Below are 22233 nucleotides of genomic sequence, written 5' to 3' on the forward strand. Positions count from 1 at the left end.
TCTGTGTTGAGCAGGGATCAAGCATTAATTGATTTCAAATTATTTTGTGCCCGACCGCTGCTCCCGATGTGACTGAGGTTCTATTTTGTTCTAACTTCCAGTGCCCCGCAAACAGAAGGCTTGTGATTAGCAAAAACGTGCCCAGCAGGACAAACAAAATTGCAACCTTTTATTTTTCATAGCTAACATTATATTAAGTCATCTATTCTCAGTTTCCACTCATGTTATTTTTTTTGTTGGTTTTTTTGCTCGTGGCCGCTATTGTCAAAAGATGACAATTAACTTGTTCGAAATATGTGAGACCTATTGCATTGCAAATGCTTGATTGAAGACTGAGCACAGTACCGATCCCTTAATGCTGCTGGAATTTGAGCAGCCCAAAAAAAAAAAAAAAAGCTTAGTTGAAAAGAGGGGTTGGAAACTTGGCCAGTCCTCGGACGTATATTTAAAGATTTCTGCCGGCAAGCCATTTAGACCTAGTGCCCCGTCATTTTTTTTATTTCCTCTAAGTTTGGACACCTGAGATGGGTCTGTAATAGCCAAGTGGTTCACGGACATCTAGTAAGCAGATTTCTCTTAGTCTGTGTGCGCTGGGGCCATTGGTTGACTCGAATATTATGCTGCTACGCAAGTTACTCAAGCTCTTTCTGAAACTCCATGTTCTCTAGGGGAGTAGGGTGTTTTTAATTAACAATTCCAGAAGGGAGCTAGGCCTCTTTCCTGTAGCATTTAGGGAACCTTTAACCATCGATTGTCCTCACTTTCTTTCTTCGCTTCCCACAGTGCTTTTTTGTGTTTCTTGCGTATTTTACTGAGATGTGTTACAGTTTTTATTGTGTAGTATGACCTGTGATCTCACCAGGCTTTTCTTAGCTTGCTCCTCAAGTTTAGGACGGCCTTGTTGTGCGCCGGATGTTCTGCTCCTTCTCTGTTGTCTGAGGGGTAAATGCGGGCCCGGCTCCTTTTAGTAAATTCATGAACTGATAAGAGATTGCTCCACCTAGTATGCATTTCTCCCTGGGTCCGTAGTCATCTTGAGTAGCCATCTGGTCACAGGTGAGGTATCTATGGACCTCCATTTCAGCCTCCCGGTTAGCTTCGTTACTTGTAAGTGCATGGAAGACCCAACTGTCTGATACTTCACCGCAGCGGGTGCCCCTTAGGTTCGCGGTTATCGTCATGGGGTTGTGGTCATTTTCACTTCTATTTTGGATCTCAAAGTTCATGAGACAGTTAGCTGGAGATTTGGACCCCCCGCCCCCCTCCCAATTTTTTTTTAAAACAAAAAATGAATAATAAGAAGAATAATAATAAATATATATAAATAATAATAAGAATAATAATAAATATATATAAATAATAATAATAATAATAATAGTTGAAATTCCCCAAAAAGTCCTGGGAAGTTTAAGTTCGGCTGCGGTGGCCTTGAATACTTGTTCCACTGAGACTTATTTGTAAGTGCTCAGGAACTTGCTCATTTTTTCCTGTTACTCGTTGTTTCGGGGGGCTGCCCTTGTGGTTCCCAGGTCCTTCTTGTTAAAATCACCTGTCAGCAAATCTCAGTAAAAGGTGTGTTTCAAAAGAATCATTTCCAGGGAATTACAGAGATCCTCTATTGCATGTGATTTTGATGTTTTCTGTCTGCTGTAATAAGCAATTTATCAGAAGCAATGAAAGTTTCCTATTGCAGATTGTTAGCCCTGAAACTGTTGCCACTTGCAGGGCCTGAGAGTTTAGAGCATGAGCACACCTTCGATCCTGCCATTTTGTTTGATGAAGATTGAGAGACCTACGCCCAGATAAGCTAGACTGTTTTGCTGGTTTAAAGAGCTCATGAAAGTCACGTACGAATATTGGGGCGAGTGTCCACGTTTCCCGTAGACAGATGATATTACATCCATGCAAAAAAGCCACCGCTGATTTACTTGTCAATACTGTCTTCAGACCTGCTACATTCCATGATGTTATTATGAACTTAGGCTCTGCCGAGGAATTCAAGGGTTGCACTTGGACTGCTCGAAGGTGGCTAGGGGTTCGTCTCCCGAGTCCCCCTCTAGATCGTGTTGGGCTGGCTCTGAGTGAAGGTGTTGTGGTTGCTTGACGTGCAAGTCACAGTTCTTTGATTATGTGCAAAGGCTATTTCTAAGAGGTTTGAAGCTTTTGATGCACTAGGCAGCCAATCATGAGTAGCGCCCCATGCCCCTCTTATGATGGAACTGTGCTGCTAGGATGACTCTTGCTGGAGTAGCACATTTCCAGAACCAAGCTAGTGATTTCAAAATGTGCGCACTGTTTATGAATCATGCGGATTTGGTGTTATGATGCATGTCATGTGAATCCTTACACTACCAGAGTAATGGTTATTATCTCACTCCTTGTATTATGTTCACAATGCTTAGGTTTAATGCTATTTCGATCTTTGATATATGTAAAGGTCTGGGGTCCTATGCACAATACTTATGAACTATGTTGTTGTTGTGTCACAGTTGTGAGTGTGTTATGCAAAAGCTTTACACATGACCTCTGAGAATAAGCCTGATTGCTCTGTGCCAAGCTACACGGGGTGAGGACAGGTTATCTTTGGTGTGTAACTTACCCTGACTAGAATGGATGTTTCTGCTTGGCTGAAGTGCATACCCTAGCCAACCAGAAACCCCATTTCTAACACCGATTTATCTCTTTTTGTTTCACAAGTGTTGATATTTGTCTGTTTCTTCAAAAGTATCTGCTAGTTAATATTTGCTGTGGGTGCCTATTAAGTTCAACCCTTACAAAGCAAACTCTTCCCAGTAACACTTTTCTTTGGAGGGCACAGCCTAATGCTGACAATACAGTCTGTTCAGCTAAGAGGTACTTTTTAATTGCTCCTAATCAAAACCAGTATACACGCTTTTGTTAAAAAACCATTCATTTTCTTCTCCTATCGGGACTAATTTTTTTATAATTACGTGCTGTGAATTGTAAACAATGATAAATAATGTAATATCACACACAATACAATTACTCCTTTGTGAACAGAATAGTGACCTTTATTATAATACTGTGATACCACCAACATTAAGAACATAAATACCACTACCGTATCTACAACAAGCCAGCTATACTACAATCTTCAACCATACCACCAATATTAATATCACCGCCTCAGTGGCACTTCAGAGGTACCAATATCAAGCAGTGGCAAATCCAATAGAGCAGGATTTATTGTGCTCTTTAGTGTAATTGCATTTCATCATGTGTCGTCATGTTAAAACCATTCCATTTTTTCAGAAGTTTTGGATTTTGTTTATTACAAAACTGTCAACATGAAGCTGTGTCTCTCCAGTTGCATTTTGGTTTGCATATGGCTATTGCTCACCTGGTTGTTGTGTTGTGGATGAAGATGGTGACTGGGGCAACAGTGTGCTGACTCAAAACATCAGTGTACTGGTATCACAGTTGCTTGCATCGCACTTCATAAGATAAAATGCCCACCCCTAGTGACAGCCCAATAATTTTAGCCACTGTGATACTGATAACGCTTCCGTTTATGACTAATTTACTCACTTTAGGACTCGTTTTAGGCCAATGAATCTTTTGACCCTGATTGAAGACACCTTAGGACGAGATAGCTAATCAAGATGTCAATCAATACGTCAATAATGTCATCAAAGTTCACAGTAATACAACAATTCAAATTGACCAAAGACATTTAATAGAACTCGCAAACCACCATGACCTTTCAGTCATGAATAACCACACGAGTTTAGTATGATTTTGTAAAGTTTATTCCCTATTGATTACAATTCTACTAATAAGTTTATTAGTCTCAAAACCAAGAAACACATTAGCATTGTCACAATATGGCAACTCTGATAAGATTTCATCAAAGCAAGAATCACGAATATTAGAACATAACACAGCGTCAACATAGGTTATCCTTAGAAGAGTAACATTAGCGCATTATTCAGCAAAGCATAGATTCAGTCATTTGTCTATTTGCGTCAGTTTAGTGAACCACTCTCCTAACCTCGAATTAGCATTGGCATGTTGGGCTTCATGCAAAACAATTTAGTAACACCAATTTAGAAAACATCTAGCTGTGGTCTCTGTCAAAAGAAGCAGTTGGTACGTAGAAAGAAAAAGCAAACAATCACAATTTCATTGTCATATAGTTACCCTCCGTATTGGGTCAGCATTCAGGTTCGATCTTCGTCCTCAGGACATCAGCTGATTCGCCATCCACCAGGAATTCAGCAAGTCGGGTAAAGGGGTACTTCCCTCATAAGGAGGTAAAGTGTAATCGGGCAATATAAGGCAAGAATGGTGTTCAGAACCAAACAGCAAAGTCTCTATGCAGAGTGACAAAGTGTCTGGGTCATAGCAAAACGCGACAGCATCTCCCTCTCATCTATCTCCTAGTCTCCTATTCTAATTCACTTCCTTGTGTCAAGGGTTTTTATCCCATTTTCGTTGTACATTCTCCTAAAATTTGGTTGGATGAGGGTTGCACCCCACTATCTCCTTCCAATAGAGCTCCAATTATCTCATCAAATTTGTCACCTCATAACAGTTCTCACGTATTTTATTGGTCCTTATGATTGATGTCTTTAGCGGGTGGAATGTCTGGTATGATTTCATACTCTTGTGGTCCTTTGCACATCTTCAGTCAGTGGCTCTATTGTTTGTACCGGTTCAGGTGACCTTATACCTGCGAGTGGTCTACAGTGTTGCATTCAGCTAAAATGTTTCTACAAGCAAGTCGATTTTCATGAGAACAGATCTACTACAGTTACATTCAGTTTCTAGTTTGGAGGAAAACAAGAGTTTGTGTCCTTCAGCAAGTCAGCACACTGCACGTTAGAAAAACACATTTAATATGAAAACCAGGCTGCTAGGCCTCGACTCATGCTAACTAAGGCCTAAGGATTTATTAACAAAATTTTAGCATATAGGCTTTTATTATTAGTGCAAAATTATATTCTATCATAATATTTCAACATTATTAATCCGTTTCATTAGTCATTGTATATGGTGGCGGCCACTCCCTGTGGGCACATTTCAAGCATGCGTTCAGCAAAATACATTAATACATTTTCTATGCAGCATTATTACACATTAGGTCATAATCATTTCATGTTAATATTGATTATATAAGCTACACTCTCTCAATACCTTCTACACATTTGAATCTCCATGCAGGAGAGAGTTACTGGGCTTGGAGGGTGAACCCTCTCTAGTCAATGGCTAGAGAGAGTTTTTAAGAGAGTGACAAAGTTTTGTAGGGCGGGTAATCCCATTGAAGTCTTTGTGGGACATTCCTCTTATTTGTAGGGTGTAGATGAGCGAAAGGAGGATGAGTTTTGAGAAACTTTATTGGTCATGTCTGCCATTTTCCCATTTACAAATCGAAGATGTGAGTGTTACATGGTTGTGCTTCATCCAGTGGTATTATGTAACTGCCTTTGGCATCTTTTATCAATAGTTCTTTTTTAATAATTGTTTGAATATTTCAACCTTCTAACATATATATGTTGAGTCTTACTTATGCAAGTATTTGAAACTTAGTAAAGGGTGGTGATTGAGTATGAGTCTTCTTCAGGTCCTTGGTGGGCAGTTGAGCAGCAGGAAGCATGGTGCATACTAGCTCACCCAGTCCAGACGCAAAGGCTACACTCCTGTGGTTAACTGGCTAAGAGGAAAATACTGGGCATTGATTTTAGGGCATCTGTGAGAAGTTTAGGAAAGCTTGTAGCAGCTGGACTCCCTTAGTCAAGAGCACAGTAGTTTGCATTTTCCTTTGCTAACCACCTCGTTGCCATAAAGATGCCTTGTTGTGCCCTAAATTGAATGGAAAGGTTGAGGCCCGGCAATGGGTGATGCTGCTTGGGTGTGTCCTTTTTATGGATGTTATGGCCAAAAGGCTTGCATGAACATAGTGGGCTTCAGTGCGGTTTTTAGGGGAATTTCACATATAGTTTCAATGGCAGGGGAGTTAAACTTTTAGGCATTTACCCCATGTTTCATCCAATTGACCTTAGGGTTTCTAAAAGATATAGTGACTGAGCATAGGTCTGTGGATTGCATGTGATGTGATGTACTTGCTTTTGTAGATTAACCAAAGCTTTTCACCTGGGCATTCATCTCAACCAAGGATATAAGCCAAGTGAATAGGAGGAAAGTCATTACCTTTGGTACTAGTAGTGACATTTCTGTTGTTACAGCACCACACTCTTCTCTTTCACTGTGGATGCATACTTTATTTTGTGAGTGTAGAGGTAAGGGACCCTGTTTCAGGTACCTATCAATTATCCAAACCAAATCATAAAGAAGGTTCAGTAGGATTTCACAATATAAATCCCAACTTGTATTTGAGGATTAGGGTCTAGAATTCCAAATGGTTTTGAACAGTTTTGTGATTTATTGTAATTTACTTAGAACTGGTCGATTTAGGACAAGCCTGTAACTGGTGAAATACTTGAGTGTCAGTATGTTTTTACAGGAGCCAGTTGACAAAGTTTTGCTTTTGGGGTACTAGATCACCGCCCTGATAAGGGAAGTGTTCAGAACTTGTCTGTTCATGTACTTTGATTTGATGAATTCCTTAAGGCTCGTAACTTGGTTATGTCCTGCTGGATGTGGATTTCCTTGGTCTTTCCAGTGATCTTCAATACTCATTCGATACGTAATGAGAGGAAGGAGCAGGGTATTGTGGATTTAAATACCTGTACTAATGCAGAGTGCTGTTTATGGGGCAGTTGTTTTACACACAGGGATCTTGGAAGTGATTCCTTCAGAGAAGAGTCTATGGTCTAGCCATCAGAAACGCTTTCTCTCTAAACCAAGACTCATCCTGCATTCAGCCACGTCTTTTGTGATACATGACATCCTGCATTTTCACTGCATTGTCTGCACTGCTACATATTAGACTGGCCATTCCAATGATAGTTTCTTGAGCTTCTCCTCCTTTCAGAGAAGCTCCATAATAGGTCCCTGAACAGATTGGATATCCTTTCCCGAGTGAGAGAACAGCATCCTCCATCACAGTTTCCATTTCGGAGTTCTTTGGCCTGACTCTAGAGTACCTTTTGTATCGTTATGAACATTCAGAAAGAGGCCAAGTGTCCTCCCACAAGGAGCATGCTTGGCCACAGAACTAACCAGTTTTGCCTATGCTTGCTAAACTAGAGAATAGGTATTTGCACGTCATTAAATGACAGTTGTTCATTACTGTCTTTGGGTGGTAAAGTCTGTTCTAGTATCTAAAACAAATATTTGAGATCTCATGAAGAAAAGAGAAAGCTTTCTTATAATTCCACTACTGCATAAGAGTTGTTAGTATTAACTTCACTAACAACCCAACCCTAATGGACAACTGAGATTGGAACCAAGTAGTAAATCCAGAACTTGATTTTTGTCTGACTAGTTGGATGTACTTGTACCGGTTAGTTTTCTTTCCTATGAATAGTTTTCTTTCATGGATGCGTATGGTATTTCCCTCTGCAAAAGCAAACTGCTACACACCCGCTAAATTTAAAAAAAACAAAAAACTTTCCTTTAATCAAGTGGCAAGTAGAGGGACAACGCCTCGAGGTAGTGGTTAAAACAAAATGGTTGTAGTGATTTATTTAAAGAACATGATTAGATTCCACCGTTTGCTTTTACGTCGAAGAACTCCTATTAAGTCATTACTATTTAATGGCTTTCTTTACTAGTACATCTTAATGATGTTGACAATTTAAAATGAAATTAGTGGATTCCTGACCAGCTAAAACAAATGCCTCTGAGCTCCTTATGACATGATTTTGTTTTCCACAGTGAGTGGTGATTTTATTTTTATTCTGTAGGACTTTGTTCAGAGAACAACCCTTTGAAGATCCAGAATTTCTTAACAGCGTTACTATTTTTACAGCAGACAGCTGAGCCAGAAGATAATAAACAAACACTAGTCACTGGACAACATTGGGGGCTTGAAATCTAAATGGTCTCTTGGGATCAGATGCAAACAGGACAGCGCCATATGAATCCAAGATGTATTCCAGTTAACTAGGATGTCATAAAATGTATCTGGTGTACAGTAGGTCAGTTGACAATATCGAATCCACGTACTGGCCTCTTTTGATCAGTTACTAAGGGAAGTTTTGAAGAGAGTCAAAAAATGAGACTGTTAGTTCAAGTAACATTCAGAAGAATGGTAATCGGGTCATACAAGTTATAGCTATATGTTGGAGTTCACGTATGTTCTATGTTACCGAGTCTAATAACCAGACTCTCCTATTAAGTGTTTAATAGAATTAACTGAACTATATACTTCCTGTAAATCAGGATGACGCAGCATTCCCAGAAAATGACTAGTTATGTATCTATTACCGGCAATTTGTTCAGTAGTTTTGTGAGACAAATGGCTATTTTATGGACCATGACATTTGTAATACTAGCCAGGGAAAACTCTGAAAATGTTCTTTGGGCAGGGATGGATGTAGCCAAGCCTTTTTTCCCGATCTTCATCGAAGAAGTTGCTTCCAATTTATCCCTCAAATGTTATCATACATTTGTGTTTCTATACTTTGTCATTTCAGGACATTGTTGAGAGTCTGACCTCCGTACAAGACTTTGATCGATCCTCAAAGAGTGAAGAGTCCTTTTTGTGTGATGATCCTTGTGGTGGCCTCAGAGATTAAGGTTGTGGCTTAGAGGCCACGTCTTGAGTTGGCCTATTTTAAGTATGAATAGTGCCACTGTTCTTTGCCAAGATGCTTATAGTGCCACTGTTCCTTGCCAAGATGCTTATGGTGCGATTTCGTGTATGCAGCATACGTGCAAATGACAGATTGTAACATGCTATTTAATACCATTGCTTATTGTGGGGAGATACCATGCCTCACTGGAGGCTATGCACCGAAATGCCCCGCCCCCTCCTCTGCAGTGGTGGTAAATACCACATTATTTGAGGCGCACCTGCCTATATCGTTTATGATATAGCCTTTCTTAATGTGCTTTTATTTTTAAGAAAGGTGTTTTCCAAAACCAGGATATAATGGGTTTATGTTCATGCAGTGAGTTAGTCAATTTTATGTGGACTCATGAGTATAGGAAAAGTTGTTTTCTATAGTTAAGTAATCGGTAATATGCAGGCTGTGAGGCAGTTAATTGTATTTTTCCTCACGTCCATTTTTCTGTGTGTTCTGATAATAAGGGATTCGAACTTGGCACCATAGTAATAATTGTTTGAATGGGTTTATTAGTACAGTTGCTCTACATAACATTGGCCTACATTTTTCCTATTGAAATGGCTTAAGCGTGCACTCTTTGCTCACTTTTGCCCCCGCCCACCGCCCCAGCTGCCCTCACTTCACAGTGATAGTCACCATTCTGTAGGTAACACAGCTGCACTTTCCATTGAGTAAGTATTTATTGAGTTGCCTATAGTTTTGCCCCCTTTGACACTTGCTTATTTAGTCAGCTAAGGTCTGTCATGCAAAGGTTTGTGCAGTTTCGTGGAAGGGACAAAAAAGCTAAGGGGCAGTGGAGGGCAAGGTCAAAAATTGTTATCCCATTTAAGTTCCCATAAGAAATCCAGCTGGTACCTACAGCCAAAACCACTGAACAGATTCACCCCAAACTTGGTATGAAAGTAGAACCTTACTCAGAAAGAATGCTTTTGTTAATTTGTTGTAAATCTGTTTTCTGAGATATTTTCAAAAGATCCTCGGTGTCCTTTAGAGGTTTACCACTTTTGTACATCGTGGTCCTTTTATTCCTTAGACCAAAATAATCCCCATAGTGCTTTTTTAATTGACTGTAGCATTAGATGTTGCTATCATTGCTTCAGCTTACAATGCACAAAAATGACAAAAGATAGTTTCCACGTTAGCCATGTGTGTTCTGTCATTGTCCCCAGAAGAAACATGTTTATAGAGAGGATGCAAGAGAATGTGGTGGGTATCTTTGGACATTGAATAGGGACTTGGTCTTTTCGGTCAGTAGGGTTAGACTACAGAACCGGCTGTTAGTCAATAAATTTCTGATACCTTTGCAAGCGGGCTTCAGGAATTCCACAAGCACAATTGATCAAGTGTTCCGACTCTTGATGCTGTATAGGAATGTTGTCACGCTGGGCAGTGGCCACATGTATGTTGTTTTTGTGGACCTGCGCTCCGCCTTAGATTTAGTTCTAAATCTAGCTCTTTGGCGGTTACTTCAAGAGATGGGGGTTACCCAGTTACCTATTAGACATCATTGTGAGATTGCATAATAACAACTATGCGCTGGTCGGATGTGCCAGGCAGGTGAGCTGTCTGATCCATTCCCTATAAATAGAGGGGTGAGATAGGGTGATGTACTTGACAACCTCATACCCCAACCCCCTGCCCTCCCCCAGCGCCCTGTTATTTACACTCTATATCAACAGTCTCATAAAATGTTTAGACCAGTGTGAAAATGACGCTCCCAGGTTGGCTACCATGAGGGTCCCTGCCCTCATGTTCGCAGACGACACCCTTCTTCTCTCAAAATCTCTCATGGGTCTGCAGAAACTCCTGGATCACTGAGTGTTTCTGTAAGCAGAGGGGCCTAGAAATAATTGTGGGCAAGACCAAGTTCATGGTCTTGAATCTAGGACACAGGACTAGGGGTATTCCAACACTAGCAGGGACTCCACTTGAGCGAGTGCACACTTTTGCCTACTTGGGCGGTACACTAACATAGCACCTTGGGTTGCAAGCTCATTGTACGCAGCGCAGGCTTATGTTGGAGCAAGTGGCAGAAGGCATTATCAAGCTGTCATGTAATTTACAGTTTTGTCCTGCACATCCAGCATTACAGTTTTATGAACATCAAGCCCTAGGCATAGCCTCCTATGGTGCTGAGCTGTGGGGGTTTATGGGTGTGCCAATGCTAGACAGAACAGAGAGTCGATTTATGTGCAAGCCAGTAAGCATCCCCCTAAGTACTCTCTAGCTACCACTCAGGCTGGATCTTGGGCTTAGAACCCTATCAGATAAATTCGAAATGTTTTCATTTTGTACTGAAGGAGATTCTGGGCTACCCCAGTGCTCCACTCTTATCGGCTAGGTTTTGTTGATATACTCAGCTATTGGGGGTTCTTGCAACATACCATGGCTTAAATATGTGAAAGCCACACTGGCAGAAATTCTGAAGGCAAGCCTATGGACCAGCCCTGGTGAGGCCAGGGCGATTTCCAACTCTAACATTAAAGCAGCCTGCTGGTAACAGAAAGGTTCCTCACATAATCTATAGGTAAGATCAGGCTACTTGGCTGATGTCTTTCCTTCAGTCAAGGATCACCATCTTAGAGAAAACTTTCTAGATGAGATTGAGCCACTGTTAGCTAGGCACCTGTACCTGCTGTTTAGATATAGGACTCTCCCCTGGCACTCATTTACTGCCAAATGGGCTAGAATTCCGAAGGCTGAGGACTGGCACTGCCCGAGTTTTGGCACCCCCAAAGAATCCATTGTGCATGTTATGTTCTTCTGCCCAGGCTTTGTGAGTAGCAGGCGCAGCTGGAAGCTCCAGCTGTGCTGGAATTTTGGTGTCCAAGACCATAAAGAGGTTCTAAGGTTATTAAGAACCGCCACCAGCAAATTATTGATTCTCACTCGCTATCTGACCTTACCAATAAGTCTTAAGCATCAAGATGGTGAGGATGGCCGATAAGACTTGTGTGAAGGTATTACTGGTGATCATATGTGAAAAGTGTCTTCCAGGGATATGTGTGCAGGTTGTCAGTGCGAAAGGTATATTTTATGGGGCTCGTCTCCTCGGTGCAGCAGTTACCATTGTATTCAAAATTGTATTTACCTGAAGGAGACTGAAAAACGGCCATGAATAACTAGAAACCTAACAGGCAGGGGCAAGCGAGTAGGTGTGGTCTTTGCAAGTGTGCAATTTTTACAGTTTTTTTTATTTGCAAACAAATACAATTTGCCAACAACATTTGTCATAAATATAAAAATGAAGGCGCAGCTCAGACACATCAGCCAAGGCATACTCCTTCTCAGTTGTCTGTACCTATGATCAGGAAAAATGTCAACAACCAAAGGATGAAGAGGTCTCGCCCGCTGCCACATGCGGAGATGGGCAAAAGCAAAATGTGAAAACATTTCAAGCGAGAAAGAGGGTTGATCAAATGTTCCTGTATGTGTTTTTATATTTATATATGTTTTTTTATTAAGAATTGGTTAGAAATCACGAATCTGGGAAGACGCTGGCTCTAAGGCAGAAATTTAAATGGACCTATATATATGAACTCCCTTTCTCCCGACGAGCCACATTCTGCTGTCATTTTATGCATCCTTTCGTGTAAGATTTACACGCAGGAAAACATGGTTGCCACCGATGTCTCTTAAGCTCCAATCTAGGTGTCTCCCTCACTTGAAGGAAGTCACTCTTAAGACTTTTCTTCAATAGCCCATTGTACAGGTAGGCTAGATATTAAATCATCCCATATCAGACTGCACTAATAAACCCCCAAAATTGAAAAGAATACACAACTAATCTTATAAAACCAGTCACGCCATTGTGCTCTTAGGTCTGGCTTGACAGCACAGCTGACTGTCACATAGATTGTTAATAATTCTTTACATATACATTGAATGGGATTTGTCTCCATCCAGAGGAGTATTAGCCTCCTACCTCGTGCTGTTTTTTCGTATCATTCCGCCTTTCAGGAAGTGCTTCCATTGGGATGCATTAGGCAGTATTCAGTGTCTGAAAATGACACTCACTTGTCATGCAGTTTGTCACCTTAAGCTCTTTGTTGCCTATATACATAATGTAAAGAAAACAATCATTTTTGCATTTTTTTTTCGCAGCATTGGCTATGCAGCGCATTTAAACATTATTTTTAATGGCTGAATTTACGTACAGAGACATATTGGCTTTGCCAATGCTTGTTGTTTTATTAATAATAAGTCTATTTAAACTTGAAGAGTGATTTACCGTTTAAGGGATAACAGGGTTATTTAGATTGAGGGCAAAATTTAAAAGTTTAAATCATTCTCACAAATCATCAAAACTGATAGAATCCGAGTTATCTTTTGGTTTGGCCAGATCTGGTTTAGATGAGCTATGCTCCTGTTGCAAGTGGAATTTTTATTTCCTGAACTCCTGTTCTTTATCAACTAATCCATAAGTAGTTAGCTGTAAAAAAAAGTCAATTTGACTACCACTCCCTCTAACAATTTTTTTTTTAATTATCTTTACAACAAGTACTATACAGATTTTTAATGCCAGCGTGTAAATACGATTGACGAGAGTGCATTAAGTTAATAACATTGGGTAAAAATGTAATGGGTTGGGCAGGTACTTTATACAGGAACATAGGGAGTTGCCAAAATAAACATGTGTATTAAATAACCAATATGCTGCTTTTGAAAGCACATCTAGACCTGGGTCAGAACGTGATGGATTGTTGGGGTTCATCTACACACATGTACAAGACTACATTTAAAATTAGCTGTATAGGCACACGTTCACAAAGCCACGCAGAAAACGGGATAGGCCAGATATAAAAGTGAGAGTAAAGTATTTAGTCCTTCTTTTATGTCTGACCTGTGCCGGTTTTTACTTCACAGAATCTGGTCATCCTAACCTTGCTGGCTCTTGCGGAACTGACACTGGATGGGCCATATATTGGCTCGACTCGGCCTGGTGAATTAAGACTCTAGTGCCATTAGCAGCCTCAGGAGCCAGGAAAAGTGACAAGTCAGGGAGTGGAGACGCTTGTGACTTTACTCGGGGCCCCAGGTTAATCGGCGATGACAGGGACTGACCTGAAAAGGATCACCTGCCACCTGTAAATACTTGACCACTTTGCCTACTCGATTTGAGCCCCTGTAGTGCCATGGGAGCATTCGTCGGAACCTGCAGAGCGGCAAGACTGTCCGCATTGGCTCGGACGGTGATGCCAGTGGCAAACTCCATTGTGGAGTGCTGCGCCACACTGACCTGACACCTACTATGGGGAAAGCTGACCACTGGCAGGCAAAGATAAACTTTGAACTGAAGAAAGCAGCCAGAACAATGTCTCCTGATAGGGCAGCAGTTTCTTCTGAGGTTGTCAAGCCAGACATCCAGTCTCTCCTGATCCAAAACTGACCTTCATAGATAACAAAAATGGCATCTTGAAGCAACGAGTCGAGAAAATGGTCTCGGTACTTGCAAAGCAAGAAAAGACTATCACTGTTGCTGAAACTAGCGTAGCCGCACATAGAAAACAACACAAGTGACGCCTGCCGAGAAACTACTGAAAGTGCAAAAGGTCCCTGATGTTATCCAGGTACAAAATTAAGATCTCAGAGTCCAATCTCAGCATGATAACCTGCGGCTGGAGGGCCTCCACAAATCCAGGCAACATGACCGAATTTGTTGAAAGCCTCCTCAAACAACTATTTGGAGCTGATGTTTTCTCCCTGCTCTTTGTCGTGGAACAGGTTCACTACTTGTTGGGGCCCCAGCAACCTCCTGCTGCCCCCCTGAGACCTGATATATCGCAACTGTTCATCTACCATAATTGCGAAACTGTTCTGCATCTGTCCTGGGAGAAACCCTAATCCATGAGGGCACTACAATCCCCATCTCCAGATTTTACCTGAAAGTGCAGGCGGCCAGAGGAGCTTACCTGCGGATTAAACACAAATTACGTCAGGAAGGCATCCTCTATATAATGCTCTACGTAGCACTCTTCAAGTTTACCTATGGAAACAAACAATACATCTTTTTTGATCCACAGTCTGCTTCACGCTTCCTAGTTAAAGTAGAAAAGGGGAGGCCCTTCACTTTGGGCAGTAGGTTGGACCCCTTAGATGAGGAACAGAGTGATGTGGAATGAAGCAGGCGAGCGGCGGCACCCGTCTATGACTAAACCTCGCCATCCTAGCCACATGACATTTTGTTAATATGCTTGCCAGCCTTGGTACTATGTGCCTCTAAAGACAAGGTGATTTCCCCCATGATACTGGCTAATGTCATGCATTACACTTTCCACAACTACATAAAGACAACTTAGGTTTTGTCTGGTTCTTCCGTTGCTATAGTCTGTGAACGCCGCCCGGTGAATGTGTTGGTTTATCTTGCTTGTGATGCCCACATGTATGCCTGGCTAGTGCCCTCTGTTGCCAGGAGACACAACTGGCTGGTACTCTGGTTTCTCCTCTAGGAAGCCCCCCCCGTGCCCCCCCCCCCCCCCCCCCCCCCGCCCCGATACTTTTTAGCTTATGGGTATCCATAGCTGTACCAGGCTTTGTTCTGTTAAAATGTGTGGTGGGCATATTTCACTAGCAGGCTGGAGTGGCTGGTGTGGGTGGTGGACAAGGACAATTGCTTAATTCAGCACAATGATGTTGAACTCACTGATATTCAAGTTGCTGAATAAATGGATCAGACATACATCGCACTGCATGGACGATATAGACCACCACCCGGTTGATACCTCAGAGCATAAATCCATTACCTCTTTGACCCAAATATCATGGAATATATAGGACGCTGGTAATCTCTGCAAGGCCAGACAAATACTGGCTTACTTGGACTGCCACAAGGCGGACATTGCGCTGCTCCAGGAGACACATTTTGGGGCGTTTGCAACGCGCTGGAGTTGCTGCAGGTCCTTCTCCTACCACTCATCGTACACAAGGGGTTCAGCCGTTTTGGTCCTCCGAGGGTTGTCATTCACCATCACTGCAGAAGAAATTGATTAGTAAGGTAGATGCACTATTATCCAGGCTCGCATAGCCACAACAGTAAATACGTACAGTCTCATTACAGATAAGCATGGGTTTGTTCGACAGGTATGGGGACGCTGCGACTAAGTCACCCGGCGAGGAGCTTTGTGGGGCAACTTTAACTTAGCACTGGGCAGATACTTAGATGGCTCTCACCCGCAGCACCATGCTTCAGCAAGGGCGCTTTGGGACAGCTTGAAGTCTCACAACATACTGGACCTTGGGCGTGAGACACACTGGGGTCCACGGGAGGGCGCACACATTGTGACGGCACATCGCACCTGGGCTCTGATCAGCTATTGGCCGGGCGCTCGTGACTTCAGTCACTGGGTCACACATGTCGAAAATCTACCACGTACATATGACATTCACTCACCTTTTATAATTACCGTAGTGATACCGACTCCGGATACCGCGCCTTCCTGTGGCCCCTCTGTCCACTGGCGCGCACCGATACAGTGGTTGTAGAGGAAACCCGAGCTTATTTCTCACTTAGCGAGGGCTCTGTTGCATCATCCGGACTGCTGTGGGAGCATGTAAAGCGCATGGAGGGGGATATGCATTGCTGACAGCACCGGGCGCGGACAGCTATCCGCAGCTGATTAACACTTCAGCGAGGGAGTTACATGCCCTGGAATGCCCGCATGCAGCAGCCCTTCGGCAGCTGTATTGGCCTGATCTCTGTGCCAAGCTTGCTGAGTTCAGAGAACGAGTGGACAAGGAAGTCAAACATGTGTAACATTTTGCCGCTGCCTGAGCAGATGGTAAAGCTGACCTTTCGGGTAAAATCCTCGCCAGACTGGTGCGGAGCAGCAAGGGATCCCCTACTGTGGCACAACTGCATGGCGTGACCACTGAAGCTACTTTACAGGAGATTGTGGATTACTACTCCAGTGTATGTGCGACGCACCACTCTACCACCTCTTCAGACTATACAGCCCTCTTCGATAAGGGTGCACTAGCCCGGCCAGAGGGGCTTGTTGTCCTTTCTTAGATCTCTATATATCATACATTACCGAGGCCATATCTGGCCTGCACACGGGAGGCGAGGGGTTCACAGCCCGCATAAAGCCTACGTGAATATCCTAACACCCAGACTGCAGCTTCTATCTGCAGAAGCATGGGAGAGTGGTTCTCTCCCTCCCACCCTCTTGCCGGGCATCCATCCTCATTATGTTGCCGACACCTGGAGCATCCACAATATACAGAGTCTTACTGTCCATTGTCCCGCATAAAGACTGGTACAAAGGTCTTTGCCAAAATCCCTGCTAACAAAATCCTTCTTCTACTACCCAACCTGTTCCTACCTGAGCAGGCAGGTTGTATTCCTACCTGGAAGATCTACTTTGCATAATATAGAAACACTGTTTTCACTACTGCATCAGTTATCCCTTGCAGGAGGAGGTGGTGGTACTATTGGACACCACCACATCCAGTAGAGTGGGGATATCTCTTTGCTGTACTGGGCCACAGGGGTTTTCTAAAACAACTGCTATAGGCTACCTCTAGGGCCAGGGGTGAGGAATGTTCTGACCCGTTTGATATTAGACGGGGCATCTGACACAGGTGACCCCTGTCCCTCTTGCTGCATGCCATAGCATTGCACTGGCCTGTGCTACGCGGCACCAACATGGACATAGGTTGATTGCGTTTGCCCTGCCCAATTTAATGGTATCCTTCTACACAGAGGACAATACACTCTACCTTTGTAACATTGGCCAGAGCCTTACGCCTGTAATTCAAGAATTTACTTTATTCCGAATACTATCTCGTATAGTGATAAATTGAAATGAGTCCACCATATTTTCCCTAACCTCGGCGATGAAAGAACAGCAGCTTGTCTTTCCCATCCCTTGGTGAAATACACTCTTCAGGTACCTTGGCATTTGGAAGAATCAGGACAGAGAGACCACAATCACTGAAAATTACGGCACAACCACCTAAAAAATGGAAGATCGTTCGCCGTGCTGGATCAAACTGCCCTCGTCCCTGCTTTGTAGAACTCACCTGATGAAGACGATTCTTCTACTGAAACTTTTGTACCTATTCAATAACACGCAGAGCCACCCGAACAGACAATTCTTTAACACACTAAAGTCCCTCATGATTAAACTTGCATTGGCAGCTAAACCGCCTCAGGTCAGTTGGGAGACTCCTACCTTGCCATAAGAAGAGGGCAGCGCCAGGCTTCGAGTTGTACTATCTTAGTGCGCAAGCTCAATAAGCAAACTACTGCCTGCGCCCCTCGCCGTATATGGCAGGTATAGCCACAGAGACCGAAGTGGCCTTCCCAGCCCCCTTGTCACGCTTTTATGAAGCTGCCAAAGCATTAACATGCAGAAATGCGCACTGTGGCAAACACGCAGATGGCATGCGGGGGCATAGGCAAGACCTCTGTTACTAAGCACCCTTGGTTCGAACACTTTGGCCAGACAACCCGCATGGGATGGAACTCCATGGGGGACCGGTTATCCAATGGCTAGTTTATACCTGCTTTTGGTGTGTGAGACCCAATGGGGACACGGACACAGATTTATTTCTGTATATACAGACGTGCACAGTGCAAAGAACACTACCCCGACTTTCCGTGTGCATCCCCAGAGTGTCAGGCAGTGGCAGTCCTGCTAACTGCGGGATCGTGCAGGCTCTTGGCTATTTGCTTATATAGGACAATACAGGCTACATCTCCGATCATAACACCGGTGACGATGGAAGCCTGGGAGGAAGCATCGGAGAAACGATGGTCCTCAAGGAAGAGGCTTTCTGTGGCACACAGATCTGGGCTCTAGCCACCAATGGGCAACTTCGGCTAATTCAGTTTACTTTCTTACACTGTGTGCACCGCACCCTACTTCCAACTATGTTCTTGGGGAGTATGCCCAGACTCCAGATGTGCCCGTTGCGGCACCACTGGGGTAGATTTTTATCCACTGTGCCTGGCTGTACACACGTACAAGCACCTATTGGTCCCAGATATTCCAAACTCCTCCTGAGATGATTGCTATGACAGTGACACCCTCACCGGACCTGAATGTGCTGGGCTGCACTCTAAATATGTCTGAGGAGGGGCACTGATGTGTCTATTGCCTTGTTGATAGCAAAGAGGCCAGTGGCTTGCCACTGAGGAGGGGCAAACCCGCCTGCGGTGAAAGCATGGTTGCATGACTTATACTGCCATTAGCAATTGGATAGAAACTACCTTCTGATCCTACCTACCAGCACACCTAGAGACATATCGGGACCCCTTGCACGATTATCTACTTGGGAACGATGCGCTTGATCCTGGTGGGCACGTCAAATGACAGCAGGTGCAGAATTTTCCACTCTCATTCTGGCTGTACCTTCGAAGAGATGACTGCTGGATCCTGTGAGTTGGACCTGCCCACTGGTGGCCCTCGATGTTGGATGTATGATTATTGTGCCTGGAGCCGTTTTTTGGGGTGGATGGTCCTCCGGCATGGGGCCCTACTGGATTGCAAACGTCATCATTTACTAAGCCTGGTTCACTGTCTGTCATATCTGGATTATATTTTGTGCTATGGTGCAATGCATTGTTCTGGGGAATGTTTCAAGCAATGCTGTTTCCTATGTTTTGTTATTTTTGTAGTTGCAGCTAACTAATGAAACTTAATAAATAAAAGTATGTACGTATAATCCTAGACAGTTGGTGGAATAATTTCCTGTGGAAGTTGCTTTGCAGTTATGTCCCTAGACAGCACAAATGCGTATGGCCGGGGCTGTTTCGGAGGTCAAGGTACTAGAATCTGTTTTCCCCTTTTGCCTCACATTTTCATAGATAAGTCATCTGTCTATAGTGAAATGATCGCAGTTTGAGTGTAGGCAGTGTTGTTGCATGGGTGAGGGCATGGGAGGAGCAGGAAAGAACAGGCGTATTGCTGCATATGCGGGGTGCTCTTTGTGCCAGCTTTGCTTTGCCCGCAGGCAGGGTATTGAATGGTCCACGGCAGAAACAGCACCAGCTGCAAAACTGCCTGGCTTAAGGGCAGTCTCTGAAATCTAAGCACATTGTGCTGAAACATCAAGGCCGCACTATTTCCCCACCTGTGTGTGCCAATGTCTGTAGAGAGTGAATACAATAATTTTACCCAATAATCCTCCCGGAGACTAGATAAAAACTTAAAATAACCTAACAAGAACATCCTGAAGGAGTTATTCACATTTAATTTTTTGAACTTTTGAAATTAATCTATGTGGTAGGGATCAAATGAACCCAACCACTAACAATATTAAAATAACTCCTACGAATAACTCTGTATAAGGCGTACTCGAAGTAAATGATCAAAAATACATTTATAGAATATTAAAGACAATTCAATATAATATATACAACGAACAAACACAGATATCAGAATTCACTGAATGATCATGAGGGGTCATAAATGCATAACCGTCACCTAATAATCGCAGGATATTAATCACAATTCATTGAATAGCAATCATTGGTATTGGGTAAATCCACCCAACCGATACATGTCTCTTAAATCATAATTCCTTTCGAGATGAATGTCCATTTAAATTATGGTTGTTCAAATATTGTTTATAGTGGACACGCCTTCCGCTTTTCAGTTTCTTGAGGCTAAACATTTGATGCCATCCTCAGGACAAGGTGTTGGAGTGCAAGAAGGCAAACCCAGTCCTAGTTTCACAGAATGACTAAAGTAAAGGGAACAAAACAATCAATCAATGTGGAAATTCAAACGTCTCAGACTTGCATCCTAAATATCTAGAGTCATTCAACAGAGCAAGGTCTCAGTGGATCAGTTTATTTCAAGATTGGTAGGGTTTGGATTCATTTGATACCTACCATAAAAATTGATTTGAAAAGTTAAATAAAAAAATCAGCGTGAATTACTCTTTTAGGAGCTTTTGATTGATTACTTTTTGTGTTTATAAATAAGTATTGGTACAGAGCCGATTCACAATGGCCCTCTATCTCTCTTCAAGTGAAAGAATACATTTTGATGGATACTTCTACCTACAGGTACCTTACCTGTAGAATAATTACAAGGTATCAGACTAGATCTGGAAAACTTAAAAGGTGCAATATCGCCAGTAGAGGGCACTGGACTAAGTCAGTGCCGAAAGCGACGTCAGATGACGTCCCTGAGTCCATAAAGCACCTGTCCCAGTGCATCAGTGTCAATTCCCTTTATTTCACGCCTTTGACACACATCCGGATTTTTTATCTCTGAGAAGTTTTTCCTCACATGAAAATTTTCAAAAAAGCAGTGCCCGGTCACCACCAAAGAGTTTGAGTTTTAAACCCTGTAGGGATTGTGAGGACAGATGTCCGTCACAGACCCCCACTCTATTTGTTTATGGTGCTTGGGTTCTGGCAACAACACCAAATCCGGTACCTCCTGCTTCAGCATGACCCCCACGTCCATAAAAGACTAGGAGACCAAGCTTTTTATGGCCCGGGCCAAGGGTGACCCTCAATGATTGAAACTTTCTCAACTTCATTCCCCTTCTCCTTCTTCAACCACCATAAAAAATCGAAGAAGAACTCCAAAGATTAGTCACCTAGACAGGCTCCAACTCCTACAGGACAATCATCCTCTGTGCCTGAGTTAGTTGTGATTCTGACAAAGGATCCTCTGTGCAGTTCTCCTCCTCCTTTGGAACTGGCTGCGGTCAGACCTCCACTGTGCCCAGAGCCTTTGGGGCCTGCTCCTTTATCTGAGCCTTCAACACTGAAGTTTACCAAATTCCTGAAGCTGGGCTTGGGTCCAGCAGCATTCCTCAATGCAGTGTACAGCATCTTCGCAAGGAGTGTCAACGCCATACGTAGCTTTGTCTGGCTCAACAGCTCCACCACGTGTCCCAAAGTTCCTGCTGTTTCAGCCAATGCCATTAGACATCCCACCTTTGGATCCAGCACAGTCTCTGCCCAGCTTTGACCAGGCGCTTCAGTTTTTGGTGCCACAACTACCTTTATTGCCAGTGCCACACAACATTTACCAGCTCCACATGCAGTGTCACCAGCACTGCATACTGATGTCTAATTCTTCCTTCACTCCTACAGAGAGGCATAAAGACTGATTGAAGAGGAGACTCAACCAGCAAGCCCCCATTAAATCTTTGGCATGGACTCGGACACAGTGGAAGACCTGTTCTGTGGAGTGCAAGTGCAGGTCTCCCTGCAAGACTTTAAGGACCTATCATCGGCTAGTGGCCTGGATACCACTCCATGGAGTTTATACCTGGGCCACCAATGCCTGAGATGGTGTCCCGCCATAAAATCATGCTGAAGGATGCAGAGGCCTTGGATTTACAGTTGCCATCAACAGAAGCTAAGACCAATGTTCTTTTGGAAGTCTTACTAACTTCATCAACCACACCGGGCCCTTGCTGCCTTTCAAAGAGGTATGGCTGGCTCATGTCCTGGCAGCTTGGGAGAATTAATCATCTACACAAGCAGCAGACAATCTTGTGGTCTGACACTACTACTCAGCACTAGGTGTCCCCTCCATTCCTCTCCACT

General features: G+C 43.2%; 1 protein-coding gene across 3 annotated transcripts in view; it reads left to right on the forward strand.

Moving 5' to 3' along the window:
* The window catches only part of LOC138303890 (chloride channel CLIC-like protein 1), a 1109212-nt gene that overhangs the window by 629865 nt on the left and 457114 nt on the right, over positions 1-22233 (forward strand). The gene's annotated exons all lie outside the window — the stretch shown is intronic.

Source organism: Pleurodeles waltl, chromosome 7 (genome assembly GCF_031143425.1).
Source record: "Pleurodeles waltl isolate 20211129_DDA chromosome 7, aPleWal1.hap1.20221129, whole genome shotgun sequence".
NCBI classification, from domain to species: Eukaryota; Metazoa; Chordata; class Amphibia; order Caudata; family Salamandridae; genus Pleurodeles; species Pleurodeles waltl.